This window comes from Wyeomyia smithii, chromosome 2 (genome assembly GCF_029784165.1).
Source record: "Wyeomyia smithii strain HCP4-BCI-WySm-NY-G18 chromosome 2, ASM2978416v1, whole genome shotgun sequence".
In the NCBI taxonomy this organism is placed as follows: Eukaryota; Metazoa; Arthropoda; class Insecta; order Diptera; family Culicidae; genus Wyeomyia; species Wyeomyia smithii.
In genome coordinates, this window is record NC_073695.1 from 266,035,688 (window position 1) to 266,059,738 (window position 24,051).

Consider the following 24,051-nt stretch of genomic DNA (forward strand, 5'->3'; position numbering starts at 1 on the left):
TGATTCTGAACCTGCAAGCAGTATAAAATTTAAAAAACTGAATTTCATTAACTTTTCCGCTCACATGAAATGACAACAGTGCATATGAAATATCAAGTCAAACAACTAGAAATTAAACTAGCATCCTTAAATCCGATGATAAATGGCAACTAAGTAATCATAGATGAAACCAGGTTAATAAATTACTGAACACTTAAATCGAAAATAAGGAAACATGTAATTAGGATTCATATGTCCGGTAATATATATCGCAGTAACCCATGAATTGTGAATCACAGATAATTTCTTAGGAATTCCGGTAAATTAATCTAATCAAATTAGGTATATATCAGGTTCAATAGAACTTATTTATTATTGTTCGAAATTACTTTTGTTCTTGATAAAATATAAAAGTGCATGAAAATTGCATTTAGTTTTTCAAAACCATTGGACATATTGCACCTAATTTCTACTGAATTTGTTCACACTTTATTTCTTCTTTCTTCTCGCAGGATAAATTTTTCTTGTGCAGAAAGTATTCTTCCACAACGACAGGGTGAAATGTACTTAAGGCAGAGTTTTATGTGATTTTATTGGTTAACAGGTTTTAAAAATTATGCATAGGGATCACTCAAATAATACATAACGCTCTAGGGGGTAGGGGGGTATTCGGCGGAGCGTTATATTGCATGTGGCAAACATGTAAAATTGCGTTACATGGGGGTGGATGGGTATTGAAAATTGCCAAATTCCGCGTTATGTAATATTTGAATGGTTCCAATATACTATTAGAGTCATTTCCTTGCAAACAACACAAAAAGTTCGGTATAGTGTTACCAGTGTTACCGACAGTTTTTGGGACCCCAGTTTATGCGTGTCCACCAATCGGTTGTCGGCTAAAGCAAGTTCGGTACAAAGAACACTCTCCGCTTGAATCATGACTTTAGTTTCTTTCCCGTTTTGCTTCGTTCTAAATTGTATCTTCCTCTTTCTGTCATACTTTACACGATTGGTGAAATCATCAACCGCATTAAATACTGGAGTAAGTAGAAAAGAACGCTATGTCTTTTTCCCTCACACACCCGAACTCACTCTCTCAAAACACAAATGGCGACTCTTGTTTCAATAAAAGTGATAGTCTTTCACGGCGCTCCTAGTTCGGGTGGAATTTTTCGATAAAAAGTTTTCCGAATTCTGCTTTCGTTGATTGGATTTCGCACATCTGCGTGTAAGGCGCAAATTGAAAGTGGATGCAATTGCAGCGAAGGTGATATCGACGCTGAAAAGTGGATTTCCAGGTGCAGTGAAGTGATTTTTGTCCAGGGTCGGAAGTGCTGTAGGTGTATGTGTAGCATTTTGGGCTTTCGATTGAGAGTGGAATCACTGCCGGTGCATTGTGTAAGTGTTAGATGTGTTGGTGAAGCCGCGATTCATTCGTAACGAGAAGAATAGCGCTCGCGAGAGCGACACGCCACGAGTTCCAGCACTGGCATCTTCGATCGGTGAGTGTTTTGATTTTTTATTCATCGGTTATGTTTTCTCTCTTTTCCTCACATGGTTGGGCAATTGGATGGCTGGAATGTGGGTGAGAAGAAAGTATGCTTCAATGAGCGGTGTTCTCATTTATGAATAGTTCACTTCTGATAGGTACTTGCGTAGAGTGGATTTGTTTTTGTTTAATCATGATCCAGGTTTCCGCTACAGGCTGTCTAATGATTTTTTTATAATCAGTTATAATCAGTTACACTATTCGTTATAGATTTGCCAAGCTAAAATTCATGAAACGAATATTTCCAACATTTTCATTACGATTGCCTGAATTTGCGCTTAAAACTTGATACACAAAACAAAACTGTTTGAAATCGGAAAAATTCCTAAGAATTACCCTTGTTTTGAACAATTTAGTGTAAACCGTCTAATTCTTAATTCATTCACGTATTCTTTATCTTTGTTCAATTTATTTATTCAATTGTGGTTGATTATCTAACACATTTGTTAACTTTTCCAAACAGTGTTGCAGGAAGTTTACGTTATTGGAAAATATTATTCAAGTTTCAGTCTCGATAAAAAGTAAGGGATTCATAAATAGAAGTGTAACACATAGAGTTTGCTTATTTCGATTTTATTTTTCCAACATTCAGCAATCGTTTTTGGATCTATGTTGAAAATATCTGGCAAAAAAAAAAAACAAAACAAAAGTATGAGGATATGCGCTTCAGTGCACAAACACAGGTTTGACGTAGAACTACGAAAGGTATGATGATTTAAACTGATGAGTCGTTGTTTTTTTAACAGGTATGCTTGTTCTTCGCTGCATCACTAGTGTTTTCTTCAAAAGTTTGGCTCAAATGCAATACCAATAGGCATTGCTATCCAATGAAAGTATACTTGCAATCATTTAGTCTATCTCTCTGATGTCTGTGTTAGGAAAATAAACCAATCACAAACGCATTGAAAAATAACTTTTAAGTACACTGGAAAGTAAACACAATTTACTAAAAAAATATTGTACAAACAGCTGTGGACAAGCCAACAAGAAGATGTGAAGTGAAAAAAAACCACAACGGAGGCGTTATACAGCATCGTTCGATATGGAAATTTTGCTCAATGAGATGTCATGTGGTTGGCATTGCTAGTCAATGAAAATACACTCGCAATTCACGATCATTTGCTCTATTATTCTGATGTCTGTGTTGGGAAAAGAACTCTCTATTACAAAGAAAGAACGAAACGTGCTTTGAAGATTGTACAACTATCTGTGTACAGGCCAGTGAAGACGCGAACTGACGAAATTTTCACACAACGCAGCCATTATTTACCGTTGGCCGATGAAAAAATTCTGCTTTCTTACCGTGAGAGCATCTCCAACTAACTCTTCATCATAAAGGAGAGCGAATACAATAAGCGCATACAACGGTTTGGTTCAGCAGGAAGACCTAAAAGAATCGCACTACGAAAATGCCTGTATATCATTTTCACTGCCTGACTGTTGCAACTGAATCTAACGATGATCTGTTTCCTTCTGAACAGGTATGTTGATTCCTCGTTGCACCACAGATAGTTTCACCAAAAGTCGTCTGCGTTAGGTAAACAAGCCAATCGTATGGAAAATGTATGTGGATTTTGACCTTGGAACTTTTCCGTGATTTTTTCCGTGATCATATAAAAAGCTTGTAAATTTGCGCTTCTCAACGAGCTTTTACTTATTGAATTCAGGACAGTTATATGAAAGCTATTAGCATTTGAAAACTTCGATTTCGCTAACAAAAGGATTTACCCCAGTATAGTGAAGAAAGGCGTAGTACTACGTTAACAAATTAAGGAATTATAGCGAGTGAAATAGCGATTCCTCTTTACAATAAAAAAAGAGGCAAACATCGAATTAATAAGATAAGTGGAAGTTCATGATTTAGAAAAGGTCCTCAAATCGCCAGAACTTTCATAAATCGGTGACGTAGCACGAATGCTGAATACTTTATTTCAGTGCACTTTGCTTCCCAATCGATCGTGTTCATTTCGAGAGTGACCGCACTCACTGATGGAGCAGAGAGCTCTCGATTCGAGAGCAAGCAAAAGTAACCCATCGAATAAATACACAGACTGCTGCTTACCAATTCGGACGACAGTGGGAAAAAGATGGGAAGAAAACTACGAACCATCACAGCCATCACAGAAGCAGAGAGAAGAGAGCTCAAGCAGCAGCAGTAGTAGGAAAAGGCAAATACTTTGACAAGAGCGACGTCGGCGACAACGTTTTTCGACTGCAAAGTTCTACGAGTGCTACACTACACATCTTGTCGACGTTCTGGCGATTTTCTGTACCAAACGAAAATCTTGAAATTCTTCATCTATCTAATTGGAATTGATCGCCGCCAGTGTTTTGCGTGCTTATTCTCAAGTGTGAAGCATCGACCAAAGTTTAGTTGTTCCTAATATCGGCCTGCAGAAAACGGGATTTTCTCTTCGGTCTGACACAAATGACAGCAAAAATTTAGGTGTGTTTCGCTGGCCGAAGCAGGCAGAGATAGAAGGAAAAATCGCGACATCAATTTTGCAGAAGAATCGGAGCCAAGTGGCGACGCGGAGGTCGGTCTCACATTGGAAAAAGTTTCAGTGCTCTTTCGGGAGGCTGTTCGTAGGCAAAAGTGAATTACGATTGATTTTCCTCTTTGGTCGGAAACTTTCCAAGCAAAATAAAATTTCCCCCTCGATGGCAGCCGCAACGCAATCAGTGGATCAATGGATAATCTTGGGAGGAGAGAATGATATTTAAAGATTCATACATTTTTAAATCACCGCAACTGATAGTGAATGCTGCATCTTGTGCACAAGAAGATGTGTGAAACAGCGAACATAGCAAAAAACGAGAGTACCGTACCGTCATCGTCAGCATCATCATCATCAGCACCATCATTATCGCCGTCGTCATCAACAGCTTCTTCGGCTTCAACATCAGCAAAATACTAACAGTAGCTGGAACTGCATCAGCGCCGATCGACCGAGCCAGTTTGTATAGAGACGTGTGAAGTGTGTATGCATATAGGTATGGTGTGAGGTGTGTTTTGTCAGTGAGGGTGTGGTAGACACAGAGCGAAAGGTTCCGAAATTGTATGCTTGCTAGGGGAAGTGAAGTGTAGAAGCTGGGTTCAGCCGTGGAGGGGTTACAAGAAAGTGTTGGAGTAGTGCGGAAGGATCAAAGAAAGGTGTTCTTGCGAGCACAGAACCACGCTAGAGAGCGAGTAGAGCGGTGTTTTCTGTTCTGTTCGCAGCATAATACACTGGCCTGGCCGGCAAGGCAACCGCAAAGGTCGCCCGAAAAAAGGAAGAAAAAAAACGGTTCGGAAGTGTTTTTGGGTTTAGAGCTTGTACAACATCTCATTAATCACTGCGATCGAAGGAATGCTAGGAAAACACCCAGCAAAGTGGAGTTTTTAGTAGGATTCAGCGAAGGTAAGATACTGGAAAAATGATACTTCCGCGAAGGGAAGTTTTTACGAATCTCGTCATTCATCCGACTTCGGTTTCGTTACGATGGGGATAACTCACTCAGATAACTCTGATTTTCAAATAAAAAAACGAAAGATGAAAGGAAAACAGACTCTGTAGATAAGAGATTTGTGGAATTTCGAAAGTTGACATATTACACATTGGCATATTAGCTACAAATCTCTGTAACGATATTTTGAAAGGTCCCTTACAAATCAAGCGTACACATTTCTCTTTATTGTGCCACTTCTTTATATCGACGCTTCTACGTAATATTGCTTTCTATCAGTACTTCTATCTAAGTACTAATCAGTACTTTTGTCTGTCATTTTCTAATGTGTCATATTTCGGTATCGAGTCTATTATCAATTGGTTGATATCAAGCCAAACTGAATTGCTTATTTATAAAGATAAAAGCAAACATTACACACTTAAAACAATTCACGTTCTTTCAATGTACATAGGGAAACAGGGTTTGCAATCCCCGGAAATATTTATTCCGAGGCTTCTCTGATCCCGGAAGCAGAAATATTAATCCCCGGGATTTGCGAATTTCACGGAAAATTTCTTACGATTCATTATAATTTCTTATACAACAGTGCAATAAGTTGAACAACGCTCTCAAAACATCAAGCTGACGGTATCAAACTATACCGAGTTATTGGTTCCTCGTTGGATATATTTCAGGGGCTGATAGAGGGCCATATTTGATGAAGAGAACTTTTCGATGCATATGCCCTAACGCTTATCTACTCAGAGTTATTCAACTTTCAAGTTTCTTGAATACTGTTCCTTAAAGTGGCTGAAAAGAAGCTGAAAAGATTTTCTACTAGATACAGTCTTTACATGTCTAAACAAATGTAAAAAATAACATTTGGAGACAAAATGTTCAAAAGTACAGTACAATTTAAACCGTATTTTAAATTTTTTTCTTATTAAAAAATATGGTTAACAATAATGTTTGTTAAGCTCCTATTAAACAGTTTTTATCCGCTCTTTAGTTTGTTCTTCGACACTAACTCTCTATCTGCTTTAGTTTTCGAGATATCACAAGATTAACGCAGCAGAACTTGTGGTTTGATTGCCAGTTTTACGATGTTCTCCAATGAACATGTTTTATTCAAATTGTAATTTCTCGAAAACTAAAGCAGATACAGACAACAATATCGCACGCTAGCCTGGGGGCTAATGCGGTCTCGACCAACTAGATTAGTTGGAAAATTCGTTATCGATATTGTTTTCGGCACATTTTGCATGTTGCAGGATAAGTACAACGATACACCGTGCCCCAGTGCTGAGTCGAGAAAATTTCCAGCTCGAAAAGTTCCTAGACCTGATCGGGAATCGAACCCGATATCGCAACCGTGTGGGAGAGCTAGCCGTCCGACATCGCTAACCACAGAACCACGGGGACCACTATTTTATACAGATAGAGAGTTGGTGTCAAATAACGAACTGTAGAGCGGCTTAAAACGTTCAATTAGAGCAGCGGTTCTCAGCCTTTTTTTGTCCGCGTACTCCTTGGTGATATTTTGCAAATCAATTGTACCCCCTGGGTTTGGAATATTCTCGCAGAGTGGGAGAGAGTAGTGGTAGATCATGTTGTGGTAGTCTAGTTCAGGCTTCAAATTGAACTATGGTTTGTTTAATTGTAACAGTCTATTTTAAGAGCAAGTTTGCACAATGAAGTATTATAAGGAAAAATTTCTTCATTCGCCATTATTGATTTTTCTTTCGCGTACCCCCTGAAAGCACTCGAGTACCTCTAAGGGTACGCATACACCAGATTGAGAACCGCTAAATTAGAGCTAAACAAACAATAATGTTAACAACGCTTTTTGATGAGAAAATATCATAATATATCATAAATTTAGTTTCACTTTCAAATAGTAACAAATAGAATAACTTACGTGATTACGCGGACATGATTGTTATTACTTCCTCAAACTGCGATTTTCAAAATTTGTAGTTAAACAGATAGGTTCAAAAGCCACGAGTCGCCCTTGCAAAATGTTATTCTTTCATTTTCTTATACATGTAAAGGCTGTGTCTAGTAGGAAATTTTCACAGTTTGCAAATGAGTAAAATCACTTAGCCAGGAGGAAGCTTATAACTTGATCAAGAAAGATCAAGCAGCAGAGGGATCCTTCGAACAGGTCTATTTTCATGTACAGGAACCATCTATGAAAAGGCTGGAATCAGTGGTCTAGAGGTCGAACATCTGAGACCAAATCAGCGTACTTAAGCAAAGTTTTACAGAAGAAACTTGCATTATTTCAACTCAATGGACAATTTTCAGCGAATCTGAAGCGACTGGTTGACAAGTTGAAGACTCTGAAACCTACCTCGTCGGACAGTGAGCGTGTGTTTCCCTCTTTTGCAAATATTTGCAAGAACAACCGATCGCGAACTTTCGATGTAAACTATAATTTGCTATGCTTTTTTAATATGTGTTTTAAGCGAATAGATAAGAAAATGTGAACCAAATTTTTCGCTACCTTTTAATAATAAACTTTGTTTTAAATTTCATCTAGGTTTTTCCCGGAAATTCATTCCTATGCATTCAGATTGTAACAAGGTCTAATATTCTGAATTAAACAACATTTTTGTACAGCAAAAAAAAGGATGTAAATTTCAGAGCTGGTAGCAGGTCTCTTTAGTCTCTAACTAATTCTCTAAAGTTAGTCGCTAAAAAGTCTCTTGTTTCAACGAAAGGTCTCTAAAGTCTCATCTTTTACCTAAAATTGTCTTATTTTTACCTGAAAGTCTCCTTTTACATTTCTCGTTTGAATTATCATTTAGAATTTTTTTTAGTTCCTTTTTGGTCTTTTTTCAGGCATTTGGTTTCTTAAAGTTCCTATTTTCAAGTCACTTAGTCACTACCAGTTCTGAAATTTGTTGCATCTAGATTTAGAATGGCTAGCATATATATGTGTTAAATTATCAACAATGGTAACGTTGCTTCTGTCGAACCAATTTAACATGTATAGATTAGAATGATTTTTGTATCGGAAATTTTGAAGAGAGTTTCAAATGTCTGGTTGAGCCAACATAATGGAAAACATATATCTCGATTATTTCATCACAAAAGATGTGAAGGTTAAAGCATCAAAACATCTTAGCGTTCATTTAATAACATCAACACTTAGTCAAAAAAGAAGACGGATTACAAATCTACATAAAATCAAGTACGATGGGTGCAATAATTGTGAATGTACGTTCCTATCATCGTGTGTTTCAATTCCATTTTGTTTTTCTAAATTATTCCAGAGCGGTTCTAGTTATCAGAAATACGCTACAAAAATACGCTACATCCGGAATGATCGTTAAATTCCTAAATCGTTATGATGGTTCCTAAGAAAACTTCAATCTGCCTTCATACATATTTGTTAATTTTATACGCAAATTTTTGAATCAACACGTTTTTACGGACGTCCGAAATCCGTGTTTTTTTTACGGCTACGTACCTCTTGCATAAAAAACGGAGTAGTTATAAATAGTACTAAAACAAGAAATTAATGAAGTTCGAGTAAATCGTGAAAATAATTCTGAGTTTTCCTGAAAAACTAACGACAACAATCTTTTGAAATTTTTTTAGTTCAAAATTACAAAAAATGAAGAAAGAATTCATGACAGGTTGCATACTTAAAAATAATGGCAGATAATATTCAAATGAATCATTCTTTGAAATGAAGTATATTAAAATTTCACAAATTGAATACTCGCGAAGGTCCATTCATCGCTTTTATGAACTACATCCAACCTTACCCATAACAACTATCTTTTAGTTTATTCTTAAAAAATGGTCTTTTGCAATTGTAGAAAGTTTAAGCTGAGATGTGAAGTTCCTGAGCGTAACTTTTTTCTTGCATGGAGCCTGCTGCAACCAGTAATTTTGTGGCATTGTCCGAACGTGTTTTGCTGTTCACATTTTTTGGTTTACCTTTTTACAGTGTCTCTCATTGAGAAGTTTCCTGTAACGTGTTATAGTGTGCTTGTATTCGCCCTTACTCAGCTTACCGGCCAGCTTCAGGCCAAAGTGTTCCTTGCTGTTCAAAGAAGTCGTCTCCATTCAATTCGGTCCATGGCTGCAGCTCGCCAGCCATGTCTGCGGAGGCCCCGCAGGTCGTCTTCCACTTGATCGAGCCACCTTGCTCGCTGAGCACTCTATCGCCTCGTTCCAGTCGGGTCGTTATCAAGAACCATTTTCACCGGGTTGCCGTCCGACATTTCTTTGACATGCCCAGCCACCGTAGTCTCCCGATTTTCGCCGTTTGAACGATCTCAGCACCTGGTGTAACTCGTGGTTCATCTGCCTCCGCCATGATCTATCTTCCATCTGCACTCCACCTCAGATGATACAGATGTTGTATTCACCCAGACCTACAATTCTTTTATCATCTTTATCGACCTTATCATCGCCTCAAGCATATTACTAAGATGTATAAGGGACCGTTCAAATATTTCGTAACATGCAAATTGTCGTTGTTACGAACTTCTGCCTAACCTTTTACGCGTAATTGAGTGATTTAAAAAATAAAACAAAAAAAAAGAAGAACGGAAACAAAAACAAATTAATGAGTTTAAAACAAATCTAAAAAAAAATGAATAGGGAATACTTAAAACAAAATTGATTAGGGGCCATCAACATACCACGTGGATATATTTCAAATCATTTTCAACCCCCCCCCCTCCGTGGACAACAGCCTATATAAATTCTAAAAATTTGGTACGGACCGTGGACATTACACATACCCTCCCCCCCAAAGCTGTCCACGTGGTATGTGAATGGCCCCTTAAGAAACTAATCTTTTTATTGTGAATTAAGAGGGAAATCTTTTTATTGAGGACTATTTTTTCTTTGAATTCGGCATGTTACGCGTAACGTTAACTCTGACCCCCGTTCCGTTAATTTTGCGTAAAAATTTGTATATACCTTATGTGGATGCTTATCGACTGTGACGTTCACTCGGGGGGAAGATTTTCGGCTATTCAATCTATTTAGAGCAGTTCGACGTCGGATAGTTGAAGCGAAACATCATTTAGCTGCTCTGCTATTTCATGAAATAAACCATTGAAACGTCGGATAGTTGAAGCGGAACATCGTTTAGCTCCTCTTAATAGACTGCATAGCCGAAAAACTTCCCCCCGAGTAAAAATTTGTAATAAAAACGGACTACACGCTACCCCTTACTGCGTTATGTAGTAATTGAATGGGCCCTAACATGCTATTGGTGGATAAAGTTTCTGTAGGTTTAGAAAAAAATTTTTTCATCAGTCTGAATCTAGTTTTCATTCAAGTCTTTTGATATCGAAAACTCGATTCTACTAAGATGCGAACCCATGACCACCCGCTTGTCGAAGTGAACTGTGTAACCTTGCGGCTACGAATCTACTCGAGAGTGATTTAATATATTAGAGCGAGATTAATTCTCAATAAATCTCGCGTAACTTTTCGAAGGGACCTAAGTAACAATGAGAAATACTCTCCTCTCTCACGCTGTTTCATTTATTCCAGAGCCATTAGAAATATTTTAAACGATTTCTTGCCACAAATCGATAGATTAATAATTGTGTAGCGCTCTATGCAAAGAGTATCATGAAAAATGTAAAATTAACTTAGTGTTCAATCAATGAAAAGTGAACAATCAGTGTCCCTCAGTGGTACTTAGATCCTTTCGAAAAGTTACGCGAGAAATAATTAAAAATAGCCAATTTATATTATATTAAAGTCCCCAAGGAGAGCTCCGTAGCCGCAACGTTACAGAGTCCGTTTCAACAAGCGGGTGTTCATAGGTTCAAATCTTAAGAGAATCCGGCCAATATGGTTGTCAAAGGACTTTAACATGTGCTTAACCACAGGCCTTTCAAGCCAGATTCTACTGTACCCCTGTTGACTATCCTCCTAACAAAAATAAGTTCCTCTTAGAAAGAATCTGGCCGGAGAAGAACGTGCGGTCTCTCTCCAGGAAATTGTAACTTGGTGATATTGATAGGATGGAAGGAAGCTCAGTACAGGTGAGCAGTATCAGGCTTGGAAAGGAAGGGTAAAACCTCACGCACAGCACGGATATCAATTATAAGCGTGGAGTCCGGAAAACACCTCGGCAATATCACAATAACTCGAATGTCTCTGGTCGCAGTGATGATCCATACAAAGAAAAAAAGACCCCCAAATTTGACTTTATTCAGAACTGTTTCAACTTACTTAATTTTTTTTCCCATTACATATATGTTTAACGGTCCTGAAGGAGGGAGTAGAAGCACTTTCAAAGACTAATCATTTTACTGCTAAATAAATTACCATTGATCCACGAATATTAGTTTGAGATTCAAACGAATTTCTAAAACGCTAATTAATTACATCTATGAACATTTTGGTTTTCTTCGGATATTGAAAAACACGATTACTACTAGAAACTACTACTTTACTACTAAAACTACTACTTACTTTAACTTTCATCCTCAATATTATCGAAACCATAAATTGGTGGTTTTGAAGACAGTGTGTAACAAAACCTTGAAAGTAATTGAAGATACATCGTTAACATGTGAAAAAAATCAGAAGGGTTGCATGCAAAGCCACGACCGCAAGGTTGACGTGCTGTTTGTTACATTGCTTGCATTATTGCATTCGAAAATAATCGCAATAGACAAACTCGAAGTGAACTTATCCTTTTCAATAATTCTTGGAAGATGCTATAATTACGATTTCTTTCCCGTATGAACTTGCTCACTGCGACAAGAATCGTTGATCTATTGTGAAATCTGCCCGTGTGTCCGCTGTATCCCGCACTTCTATTATTAGCAATACCGCAATTGGCATGCTTATTATTATTGTTTTATCCGTGCTCGTGTGTAATGTGATTTTACCCTTCCTTCCGATAGCGTGTAATCGGCTCTACTATATCGATCCTCCTTCCACCTGCCAAATATCGCCATTTATGATTCCCTGGAGAAGTTTCGTCGTTCGTCCTTCTGGCAGTTTTATTGATAACAGGGACTTATTTTTGTTAAAAGAAGGTCACTAAAATGTATTATAGAATTCAGCGTACAGGAAGGGTAAGTAGTGTGGGAGCCGGAGAACAAACCCATGATTAAGTCCTTTTTGCCATCGAATGGCCTGATTCTATTATGATTCGAACCCACGATCATTAGCTTGACAAAGCAGACTCTGTAACCTTACGGCTACGCAATTTCCGTACAATTACTATAGACTGTCTATATCTATATGTTTATGCAAATAATTTTTATCCAACACTACTAAAATAACCCTTGAAATAATGTGATGGTCCTGAAAACATTCAAAATGCCACCTTGGGTTTCAAAATGGCGTCTGGAGTCGATTTCTGGCTTCTGGGTAATATTATGATTACAGAAATTACCGTGATGGGTTGTATTTAACCATCTTCGGAAACCAGAAGTCGCCATCTTGGATTTCAATGAGTATCTGAAGTTGATTTCCAGTCTCTAGACATCAACTGGATTTCGGATAGATCCATGTCGATTAAAATTTGGTCATTTTAGGCTGTTTCCTGAAACCGGAAACCATGATCTTTATAATGGCGTTTAAAGTTGATTTTCGGTCTTTGAACATCATCTCTATTTTGGAAATTTGGGTATTTGGCCATCGTTTTCGTTTTCGAGACACAGGGTTGAACTCCGCTCTCTTTGCATCCTCTCGATTTTGGAAATGCCCGTATTGATTAGTTAATACTTGGTACGGGTTCGCCACAGAAGGCAGAATCACGAAAGGCAGAACTCTATGACCGTACACACAAGGCAGAATATTTCAAAAGGCAGAATTTCGAAGGGCACGAAAGGCAGAATCACTGGTAGCAAAACCTATTTCACGATAGCCAAGTGCGTGATGACAAATTGATGCGAATCCTGGTCACGGTATTAAAGCTGCTACTCTACCTTTATTATTTAATATTATTTGGTAACCAAACATAATTACTGGTCACAAGCAATGACCAATTTTGATGGGAAGGGCAAATCAAGCCTAATTATTAGATCAGAAACGCGCAAACTGGTTTGGCTCAGGTCCTAAAGAGTCTCACGGCATCGCGGAGAGTAATTTTTCGATGGTATGTATAACTTACACTAGTCTCAACGGATAGTTGATTATAATTAACATAAAACAATAGGAAGCGGCGGCCTCTCGCATACAAACAATTGATCTACTGATTTTCTAGGATTATTCAAACAGGTTTTCTTTCCCTTAGTTAAGTCCGAACGAGCGGTAGCGAGTAAGAACAGCATACACTCGGACAATAGAGTCGGCCAAAGGCCGCGAGTGTGTATTGTTAAAAAGAAAATAGACCATTTTTTGATTCTGCCATTCGTGCTTTTTTTGATTCTGCCATTCGTTATTCTGCCTTATGAAATATTCTGCCTTTCGTAATTCTGCTTTTCGTGATTCTGCTTTTTGATTTTCTGCCTTTCGTAGGAAACCCCTTGGTACCCATCAAAATAAAATGCGCCTGACTTTTTTTATTTCTTGACCAATTTTGGATCTTGATCCGTCAAAAGATTGGAAAAATTGTTTATTTTTAAGGTACGGCCGTTGGTCCCCATATGATTCCCGTAAATCCGAATCTCCGGGATCGAGATCGGGAATCTGCTCTGGAATGGTCATTCCGGACAACTCATCGGATGGATTCAAAATTAATGAAAATCAAATTCTGGAGTAAATAATGAATTTGGACACTAATGATGCTCGGTTTTGTTGACAATTTTGCTAATTGTACTAATTGACAATTATTAATCTCACCAGAACATGGTCCCGAAATTTTATTATTTTCCCGGATTTACAGGAAGCAGCTGTGGTCTCAGATACCTGTCAGTCTCGGATTCTTAAAATAGACAGATTTCCAATCTTTTGACAGGCGAAGATCGAAAATCGGTGAGGTTAACCATGTTTTTTGAAGCAATAAAGTCTGAAAAGATACCCCTGTACCCTGCTGAGTACATAGCGTTAATACTAGAAACCGTATAAGACTATCTTGGAATTCAAAATGGCTTTCGGGGCCGGTTGCCGGCTCCTAGATATTACCCTGGTTTAGGGATGGGAAATATGGACTAAAATCGCTATCGATAATTTACTGATTCTATCGATAATTATCGATAGGTTTACAATTAGAAGCAGATGCAGAAAGCAACAAAATGTTGCTTTCGTTGTGGGCAAGAACAACATTAAAATTCAATTTCATTAGAACAAAAGATTACATCATAAAATTATAATATTTGGTGGATGTGTAACTAATTTTCCAATCGATTGCTACAAACACGAAAGAAGTTCTATCGAAACTAAGTGAATTATAGCATTTGAGATTGAAAAAAAAATATTACATACTTCGATTTCCAAAATTCATTTTACCCTTATAGCTTACCCGAAAGTTCTACGTCAAAAACGTCTATTTAATGTTTTGCTGAAGTCAGTGGAGATTTCTTGCATATACCAGTCATTGTCCTCGGAAACGGCTAGATATTTTTGAAGAGAAAATCCATGCCAAATAATATGAAAGTACGCAAAAATTCAATTGATCAAAAATTTATTAGACTCACGAGTCACGAGTAATTTTCTACGGGCGTATGAATTTTAACATCCCCTTCATATAAAGCATTGTAGTTTACCTTTAGTTGTAAAGAAAGACTTTTTACACCTTTTTTCAATGTCAAAAGTTTTTAAGATTAATTATATTCCAGCATCAATTTCAAACAGTTATCAGTCAGTGATTAATCTTACAAACCATGAACTGTTGTGTTTGTAACTAGGAGATAAATTTTCATCACGAATTCCAACCCAAAACTACGATGAAAAAGATAAAATGGCTTTAATTTTCAAATTGAAATACTGCTATCGAGGGACTGGTAGCAGATTTTGTATTCATAAAAAATAGTGATGTTCAATTGTGCTTACTGTAAACCGTTTTGCTAATTACTTTCGCATCTTCAAAACAAGCAATTGCATCTGAATATTGTGCTCTAGAGGTCGCAGAGCGATTGACAATTTTTATTCATCTGCATAAACATCTGAAGCAGCGTACCAGTAACGTCTTTCAGTTTATCCGCCAACCGTAAAATTTTTAGTATGTCTTCTGCGCTGGAACAGTTTTTCCCACTTTATCCGGTAAATTCGCGGCAAGTGCATCGCATCGGTGTGGTGTGTTGCATCCGACGTGAAGTGTAAGAAAAAGCAGAAAAAATTCCCGGACATATTCTTCGTCTAGTTTCGGAGTTGGCAACGATTTCAGTGGATGCATTTTGCTGTTGCTATCCGTTATCAGATATCTGGGAAATTCAGCCACAAGGAAGAACCAGGTTTTGCAGCAAGTTACAAAACTTGAGTCCTGTTCTGTATCATCGTAGGAGACAACTTTTCGTTGTCATCCATATTTCGTCTTCGTCTCCGTAATATACAACACTGCAGCTGCAGTTTGAGAAACTCGATATCGTGCCGAAGAAGCATACTTACGTTTAACTTTTTTTTTGCGAAACGGTAGCAAACAACCCTACTGCACGTTTCTCCCTGCATTAGGACACGATAACTGCGAAAAATTACTCGTAAGCATCGTTCCATGCTCTGAAGCTCCATCAGTAGTGTAGAGCGATACGTGTGTCACCGCGAACTTACTTCGTTACTGCGGATTCTCCCCAGTTTATATTGGGGATCGAAACGCTCGGTCTCGGATTAAAACTTTTTAATTAAGGATCAAGTATCGCAACTCCCGTGCATTTCCGGAAACAGATCTCAATGCGGTAGAAAAGTACCGTGTTACTAGTAGTGGCTGAAACGTTGTTTTTCTCAATTCTATTCGATGTTCAGAATCGTCCCCACTCCGAACAGCGTTCGTTAGTTTCAACGATTTTTAGTCGGTGGCGGAAGTTTAGATGCACGTAGCATAAGGCGAACCATTATGGTAATGGTTTCAATATGTTACGACAACGTGACTTCTGGTTTACCAAATGACCAGGTTTGCTCGATGCTATGGAATGCTAGCTTTGCATAAAGGGTACAAACCGCGCGAATTACGAACTTCAATCTATAAGGAGCATGGAAGTGAAACGATTAATTACAGTGTGTAAAGCACTATTTTGATATTGACACCCATCAGTTTGCTTTTAATGGTTTTTAGTTTTCGAATACACTTAGGTCGCTTCTTACGCGGTTTTTTTACGCGTTTTTTTACGTGGATTCCGGAATTTACGCGGATTCCGGAATTTACGCGGTTTTTTTACGCGGACTCCGGAATTTACGCGGTATTTTTTTTCACGCGGATTCCGGAATTTACGCGGTTTTTTTTACGCGGATTCCGGAGTTTACGCGGTTTTTTTACGCGGCATGTATAACAATATCGCACGCTTAGCCTTGGGGCTAATAGCGGTCTCGATCAACTAGATTAGTTGAGAGAATTCGTTATCGATATTGTTTTTGGCACATTTTGCATGTGTAGGATAAGTACAACGATACACCGTGCCCCAGTGCTGAGTCGAAAAAATTTCCAGCTCGAAAAGGTCCTCGACTGGATCGGGAATCGAGCCCGATATCACAACCGTGTGGGAGAGCTAGCCGACCGACATCGCTAACCACAGAGCCACGGCGACCATGTATCCCCCGCGTAAAAAGTGACTTTAGTTTATTTTAAAATTTTGACCCAAAATCTCGAGCTCTTAAACATTTTCCATATTGGCCTTTTGCTTAATTTGAAACTCGAATTCTTCAATTTATAACTCCAACTATTATAAATTACAGCATAGGATGAAGTGAGTGTTCAATTTCAGTTGTAGTGAATTGCTTCAAATATGTTATATGGCGAATAAGGTAGGACTTCTCATTTGAGCATTCCTATAATAGTTTTAACGATTTAGGCAGTATAAGTCCGAGCGTTGTCGAGAGCTTTACCATTCCTAGTGATGGTTTCAACAGCTCATAATGAATAAAGCACGACCCATATTTGTGGCGTGTTAATTTCGATCATGACCGGGCAGTCCCCATTTTTTTCTTTGGGTTGCTGTTATGAATCTGTTTTTCTCACCCGTCACAATGCGATGAAGAAAATTATTCCTGTTTTGCCGCTGGAACAGTTGTTCACAGGAGAAAAACGACGCTCAATGTCCCTTGAAAATCATATTGAAGTCAATTTCCTTGTTTCAGAACCATTTTCGTAGCATGCAATCGCTTGAAAATGGCTTGGCGGGTAACTACTATCACCGAAGCAAGCTGTTCCTGTGCTTGGCATGGATCCTCAGCGAGCAATTCCACTAGTTCGGCGTCTTCGGAGATTTTGGCCTCTCTTCGCGCGGACAGTCGTCAATATTGAAATCATCATTCTCAAAGCGATGAAACCAATCAGGGCATGGCTTAAAGCAGCATTTCCGTAAACTTTTTTTCAACTCTCGATGCGCTTCAGTCGTTACTGATTTTCAAATAAGTTAATTTTTTTCTTCCAGTAATTTATCTGACTATTAAAAAGCAAAGCAAAGCCTTGGAGCTACATTCCGATTTGTAACTCGAACCTGTGAACTGCTAAGTGTACATGACAATTGCGAGGCTAGCGCTACGATCCTACTGACACTAACAGTCTCTCCCGAGCCGGGAGTCGAACGTACGACGACTGGCTTATTAGGCCAGCATCGTTCCTCTAGACCAGCTGGGAGGGGTGATGTATAACATTTTTTTAGTGTGACTCAGTGTTGAAAATGCGTTAAATGTGCCTGATTTAAATAGAAAACCACGTGGAATTTCAGTCATGTTACCTTTTGCTACATTTTACCTTTTGCTAATTATTGCCAAATCCTTACTCACTGTGCGGCCTACATCCAGTTGAACGACATAACGTTGAGTCGATTTGCTTCTGTAATTAACTGACAAGATACCGACACAACTCAATTTGTTGTAGCATATATCAGGCAATGATGTTTCCATTCGTGAGATTCCTCGCTGTAAACAGCCGCGAAAGTGTGAAAACATTCTGCATACTCGTGCACAGCGCATTTCGTCCTTCCCTTTCGAGCGACATTCGTCACAGTGATAGTAATTATGCATGTGCAACAAGCAAGGGTTGTTTATTTTCACGCTTGACATAGCGAGGTACACCAAATCGATTTGAAGACCCTAGTAAATAACAAGATGATCAAGGTATGAATGCCCCCATCAGATGATCTCATTTCTGTTTAATAATACTCCACTTGCTTCTGTTTTACAACCTCTATTGTAAGAATGGTTTCCAGCCATAGCATATCGGCAAATTTCATGCAGCTTCCTATCTAGAATCATTCGTTTTTATGCTTGTCACTCCCTTGAGGAAACAGCCAAAGACAATATGATAATAGTATCATTCCAATCAAATTCCAATATTCACCCTGTCTACTTCTATGCGCCCCGGCTTTGGCTGTTGCTGTTGCGGCAATTCAACGACAGAAAAAGCGAAGCGAACTGTCTGTTCCTGTATTGTTGGTGTTATTTTTCACACCAAGCTTTTCATAGCCCATTGGACAGAACTTGTATAACACGCTATATTACAACGGCCCCGGTCGTTTCAAGGAAATGACATTTTCGGTGCAAATGGTTCTGGCTCTTCCGCGCGTCGTCGTCACTTCCGCTCGAGTCCTCTAGCAGCACACAAACACGACCTGAGCAGCGCATACTTCATTCGGTATCTCTGCTCCACCGTATGTCCTCTGTTCGTAAGGAGACATCAGCTTTCCGTTCCCAGGAAGTACCCGACAACGCTGACTAATGGGGGCACGAGAAATGCGAGAGATGAGTTTTTTTTATGCTAACTAGCTCATAAATGCATCTTCTTCTCTCTGCGCCGGAGCAGGTTCTAACATCGTTCCCGGTGCCGTTGCCAGAGGCTTATGTGCACAAGATATTCGGTCAATCAAGGTGGCTGTTGCTTCTGTCATAATCATAAAATGCTGTACTGTAAGCTAGTCAAGTTATTAGACTAAAAGTGACTATGATGATAAGCATAAAAAATAACTTGTTAATACTTCTACATTTTCTATTACAATAACTATCGTAAGTTGAACGAAATACAGAAGCAGAAACTGTCTCTTACATTTACGCTTTCCTGCCGTTTATCGGAGAAGGGTCCCAACTCTTGCCTAACAAACCTTAATCAGATTGCGAACACTATGGATTCAAGATAACGAAATTTTCTCTCGGAAAAGAGAAAAAATAACCCAACTTTTACCTCTAGCAGTGTGGCTGCCACAGATCAACCAAATGAAACATGACAGTGGAAGGGTGAGAATAAATGAAAACCGAGGCGAATAAAAATAAACGGAAAAACAACAAACCACCTGATAATGAGACAATCTTTATGTTTTAGCCGAACAGTTCCGATTTGTTTCATGCTTTCTTCGTGCCAACCTGACACTGCCACCCCGAAGATCTCCACGTGCTTATTTCTTCATCCGGCCAGAGACGGTGAAAAATCGGGATAGAAAGAAGTGTGTGAATTTCCTGAGGCGGAGAGCTCGGAATTGATTATCCACCCTCCAATCGTCAGCGTTGCTGTTCCAAAGGCAGTAACACGTTGAATATCGAATTTTCTTTTTTTATCTTTTAGAAATTACAGCAGTTGTATTGATTCGCTAATTTCGATCGGTTCAAATATTCAAGCTCTATCGTTTTGGAATGTGAACCATATTTTCTTTACCGTTTGTTCTTAAAATGAGTACTTCCAATAAAAACATAAAAAATGTGTAGTTTTCTTAAACTGTCGTGATAAACGTAATAATTAAACTGGAATGAAAATAAAATTAAATATGAACAGAACTTTAAAAAAAAATCTTTGCTTGAAAATAATATTAAAGTGTAATGATATTAAGAACAAGAAAACACCACTATTGGACAAATTATTATCAACTAAGCTTGAACTTCCACTTGACCGACCGCACATTTCGTAGCTGCTCCTCCGTGATGGAGCTGTGTTAGTAAAGTTGCACAAAGAACTGCGGCTATTTAAGATTAACTTACTATCTTCAATGTACAACAATTCAGTAGCTTCTGCTTCTGTGAAGACCGATAATGACGCCGGCTACGTCCTTACAGTCGGGTAGTGAAGAAAGAAAGATAGTGTTACGATCGTTTGTTGTCAAAGGGCGAGCTCACTTCTGCATCTCTAACGACTGTTACGGAAAGGAATGGGGTACTTTTATCACCGTGGTAAAGACGGATTTTTTTTGTTCTTTTACGCCTAAATCTAAGCTCTTCTTCACCGAACTTCGTTATCGGCAATTATTAATTTGCCTGGAGAGATGTGTTCAAATTCATTCAACTGTGTGTCGGGTCGTACCTTTTTTTTAATTCAGAGTGAGGGAAGAGTGAAAAAGGGGGATGAAGGAGAGCTTGAGAATAAACCCATGGTCTCTCCGACATCGAACGTTCTAATTTTACCATGGTTTGAACTCATGGCAATTCGCTTGTCGAAGCGGACTCTGTTATCTTGAAGCACAAGAAATAATTATGATCAACTAATGATTGAAAAATCAAATGTATTGTAGAAGGCGGTCATATCCACGGAAAAATTGCAATTAAATTTTCGATATACTACGATGCCATTGAAACTTTAAAAAACAAATCAAGGAAACTGTGTGGGATAATGAACATATTTATCAATATCATGCAATACGCTTATTATTGTTTCGTCTAATGTTAGCGTAAAAATGATAAGAATTTAAAAAAATCGAGAAGAAATGTTCTACATAAACAGAAATAAAATATAAAATAATGAAAATATTATCATAAAATCGTTAACAAAAACTCAAGAAGTTCATTTCTTTTATGCAACTGTAAGCAACATAAGCAAACGGTTTTGATCGACCATTTTTGATTTGGCGGAAACATTGATGTTCCTATAGACTAAAGATGCCGTTTTGTATTATCAGTATTTTTTTTTAATTACGGTTATTTTCCGAAAAGAGCTTGTGTAAATGCTATCCATAATTGAAAATATGTTCAGAGCCACAACAGTTTATTCGATCAGTGAGATGTTCTCAGCAAAATTGTGGATAGTAGTGTTATCCTCCCGGAGAAAATATAAATATAAAAAATTGTGAAGAAACTGTGGAACAAAGGAGGCAATGTATGTGTTTTTTTCAAGGATGCTTATAATGAACACGGGCTAAGCATGTGATATAGACTCGTCCAGACGGGACTCGAACCCGCAATCTCCGATGTCTCCGGCATGGTGTTTTGGCCAATTAAACTACTGGGAGAGGTATTTTCCCTTAAGACCAATACCTATCACCCTTCTCTATTGCTCGATGCTCCACACACGCCTCGATCAACCACACACATTGTCTTGTGGGATAGATAGAGCAATAGAGAAGGGTGATCGATATTGGTCTTATGGGAAACTACTTCTTCCAGTAGTTTGATTGGCCAAAACACCATGCCGGAGACATCGGAGATTGCGGGTTCGAGTCCCGTCTGGACAAGGGAATTTTTTTCTAATTCTATATCACATCCTTAGCCCGTGTTCATTATTAGCATCCTCGAAAAAATCACATACATTGCCTACTTTATAACTTGAAATCTTGAAGTCTTAGAACAAATATGTAATTAGTTCATAAAGTATTGTGGAACAAAACTGGAAATCACAAAAATGAACTGAAAAATATATATGTAATATAAATACATGGCACAAAATAAGGTTAACACAAAAAAGAGAACCAACGGATTTTAAAAATGAAGTCTGGAATTAATTCCCAGGTTCTGAGCATAACCCTGATTCCAGAAATTCCCATATTGAATTATATATGACTTCATTTTTGCCTGTTTTCCAGAAATTGGAAGTCACCATCTTGGGTTTAAAAACGGCACTTTTGTTGAATGTTCGGCCTGGTTCTTGAAATACACTAAGGTCGCTTTTTACGCGGTTTTTTGTTACGCGGGTTTTTTTGCGCGGCTTTTTTTACGCGGAATCCGGAATTTACGCGGTTTTTTTAGGTGGATTCCGGAATTTACGCGGTATTTTTTTCGCGCGAATTTCGGTTTCCCTTCACTCGGAATGCAGAATTAACGCTGGTTTTTTTACGCGGATTCCGGAATTTACGCAGTTTTTTTTTACGCGGCATGTATACCCCGCGTAAAAAGCGACTTCAGTGTACCTATATTGGGTGGTATTTGAACATTTGGGGCTCAATTCCTAAATCCGGCATTTTGAAATAAAATTGCATCTGGAGTAGATTTCCGTCTTCTGGGCATTATCCGAATTCCGGAAATATCCACATTGATATTCGGTCATTTTAGGAGGTTTTCCAGAAACCGGAATTCGCCATCTTGGATTTCTTAAGGATGCGAAAAATTTTGGGTTGTTTTAACGAAACCGTAAAAGCCTTCCTGGAAATGACGTCTGGATTTTATTGATAACTACGGAAATTTATATTTATACTAGCTGACCCGGCAAACTTCGTCTCGCCTATTTTATTGTTTAATAATTTTAAACATTTCAAATTCATTGATTCCTTGCGATTTGTTTATATCATTTGAAATGATTGGTTGTATCGGAATGACAACATCCTCGACTTTTGGCTTTTGTACATCACCTCTATTCCGAAAATATATTGAATGCATTTCAGTTATTTTCGTTGTTTTTTAGAAACTGAAAATGGTCATCTTCGAATTCAAAATGGTGTCCATGCTTGGCTTCTATGCATCATTTCGGTTACGGAAATATCCATCTGTAGTAGTATTCGGTTATTTTCGGCTGTTTCCCAGAAGTTGCCATTTTACAATTCAAACTGATGTCTGAGGTCAATTTTAAGGCTCCTTGCATCATTCTGGATCCGGTGATACACATATTGGGTGGTATTTGGTCACTTCAGGCTATTTTTCAGAAACCGTAAGTCGCCATCTTGGATTTTAAAATGGCATTTGTAGACAATTTCTGACCCCTGAGCGTCATTCTGGTTAAAGAAACACTCATATTGGGTGGCATTTTGTCATTTTTGGCTGTTTTCCAGACACCGGAAGTCGCCATCTTACAATTTAAAATGAGGTCGATTTGTGGCTTCAGTGCGTCATAACAATATTATATTGAGTGGTATTTGATCATTTGCCGCAGTTTTTCAGAAACCGGAAGTCGCCATCTTGAATTTTAAAATGGCATTAGGGGACAGTCTTTGGCATCTGAGCGTCATTCTGGTTAAAGAAACACTCATATTGGGTGATATTTGGTCATTTTCGGCTGTTTTCCAGACACCAGAAGTCGCCATCTTACAATTCAAAATGTTGTCTGAGGTTGATAGGTCGATTTGCGGCTTCAGTGCGTGATAACAATTCCGTAAATACGCATATTGGGTGGTATTTGGTCATTTGCCGCTGATTTTCGGAAACCGGAAGTCGCCATCTTGGATTTCGAAATGGCATTGGGGAACAATTTCTGGCCTCCGTGCGCCAATCTGGTTGAAGAAACGCTCATATTGGGTGTAGTGCTGGGACTTTTAACCGGATATATTCGTGATCCGGTTATCCGAAGCTCGGATCACGGATGTGTAAACGAACACTATTCGGATGTCCGGATATCCGGATACGGATAATCGAATAGTCGGATATCCGGATATAGTATTCGGATATCCGGATTTATTTTCTAGCTTTTAGGCCCGTTCGAATGAAATGTAACGCGAAAAATGGTTTTTTTCCACAATCCCCCATCCCCTCGTAAGTATTTATTTACATAATTCTCAATAAACTTTGTTCGGATACAATATCCGGATATCCGACTATCCGAAAATCCGGATATCCTGTCGGATAATATCCGGATATCCGATTGATCCGGATTTTGGATATTTGTCCGATATCCGAGGTCGGATATCCAGATATTTTAATCCGGATAGTCCCAGCACTAATTGGGTGATAATTGGTCATTTTCGGCTTTTTTCCAGACACCGGAAGTCGCCATCTGACAATTCAAAATGTTGTCTGAGGTCGATTCGTGGCTTCAGTGCGTCATAACAATTCCGGAAATACGCATATTGAGTGGTATTTGATTATTTGCCGCAGTTTTTCAGAAACCGGAAGTCGCCATCTTGAATTTTAAAATGGCATTAGGGGACAGTCTATTGCCT

At 38.5% G+C, this 24,051-nt stretch overlaps 1 protein-coding gene across 3 annotated transcripts in view; it reads left to right on the forward strand.

The window, feature by feature from the left end:
* The first annotated feature begins 1,094 nt into the window (after positions 1–1,094).
* LOC129721593 (catenin delta-2) overlaps positions 1,095–24,051 on the forward strand; it is a 69,852-nt gene continuing 46,895 nt past the window's right edge. Inside the window, exons 1-3 of one of the 3 annotated variants that reach the window (XM_055674346.1) lie at positions 1,095–1,481; positions 1,992–2,049; positions 2,121–2,211. The gene's annotated coding sequence lies outside the window, so the exon portion shown is untranslated. Of the gene's footprint in view, positions 1,482–1,991; positions 2,050–2,120; positions 2,212–3,309; positions 4,930–24,051 lie in introns of those variants that run through there. The other 2 variants (XM_055674344.1, XM_055674345.1) reach the window with 2 other exon arrangements.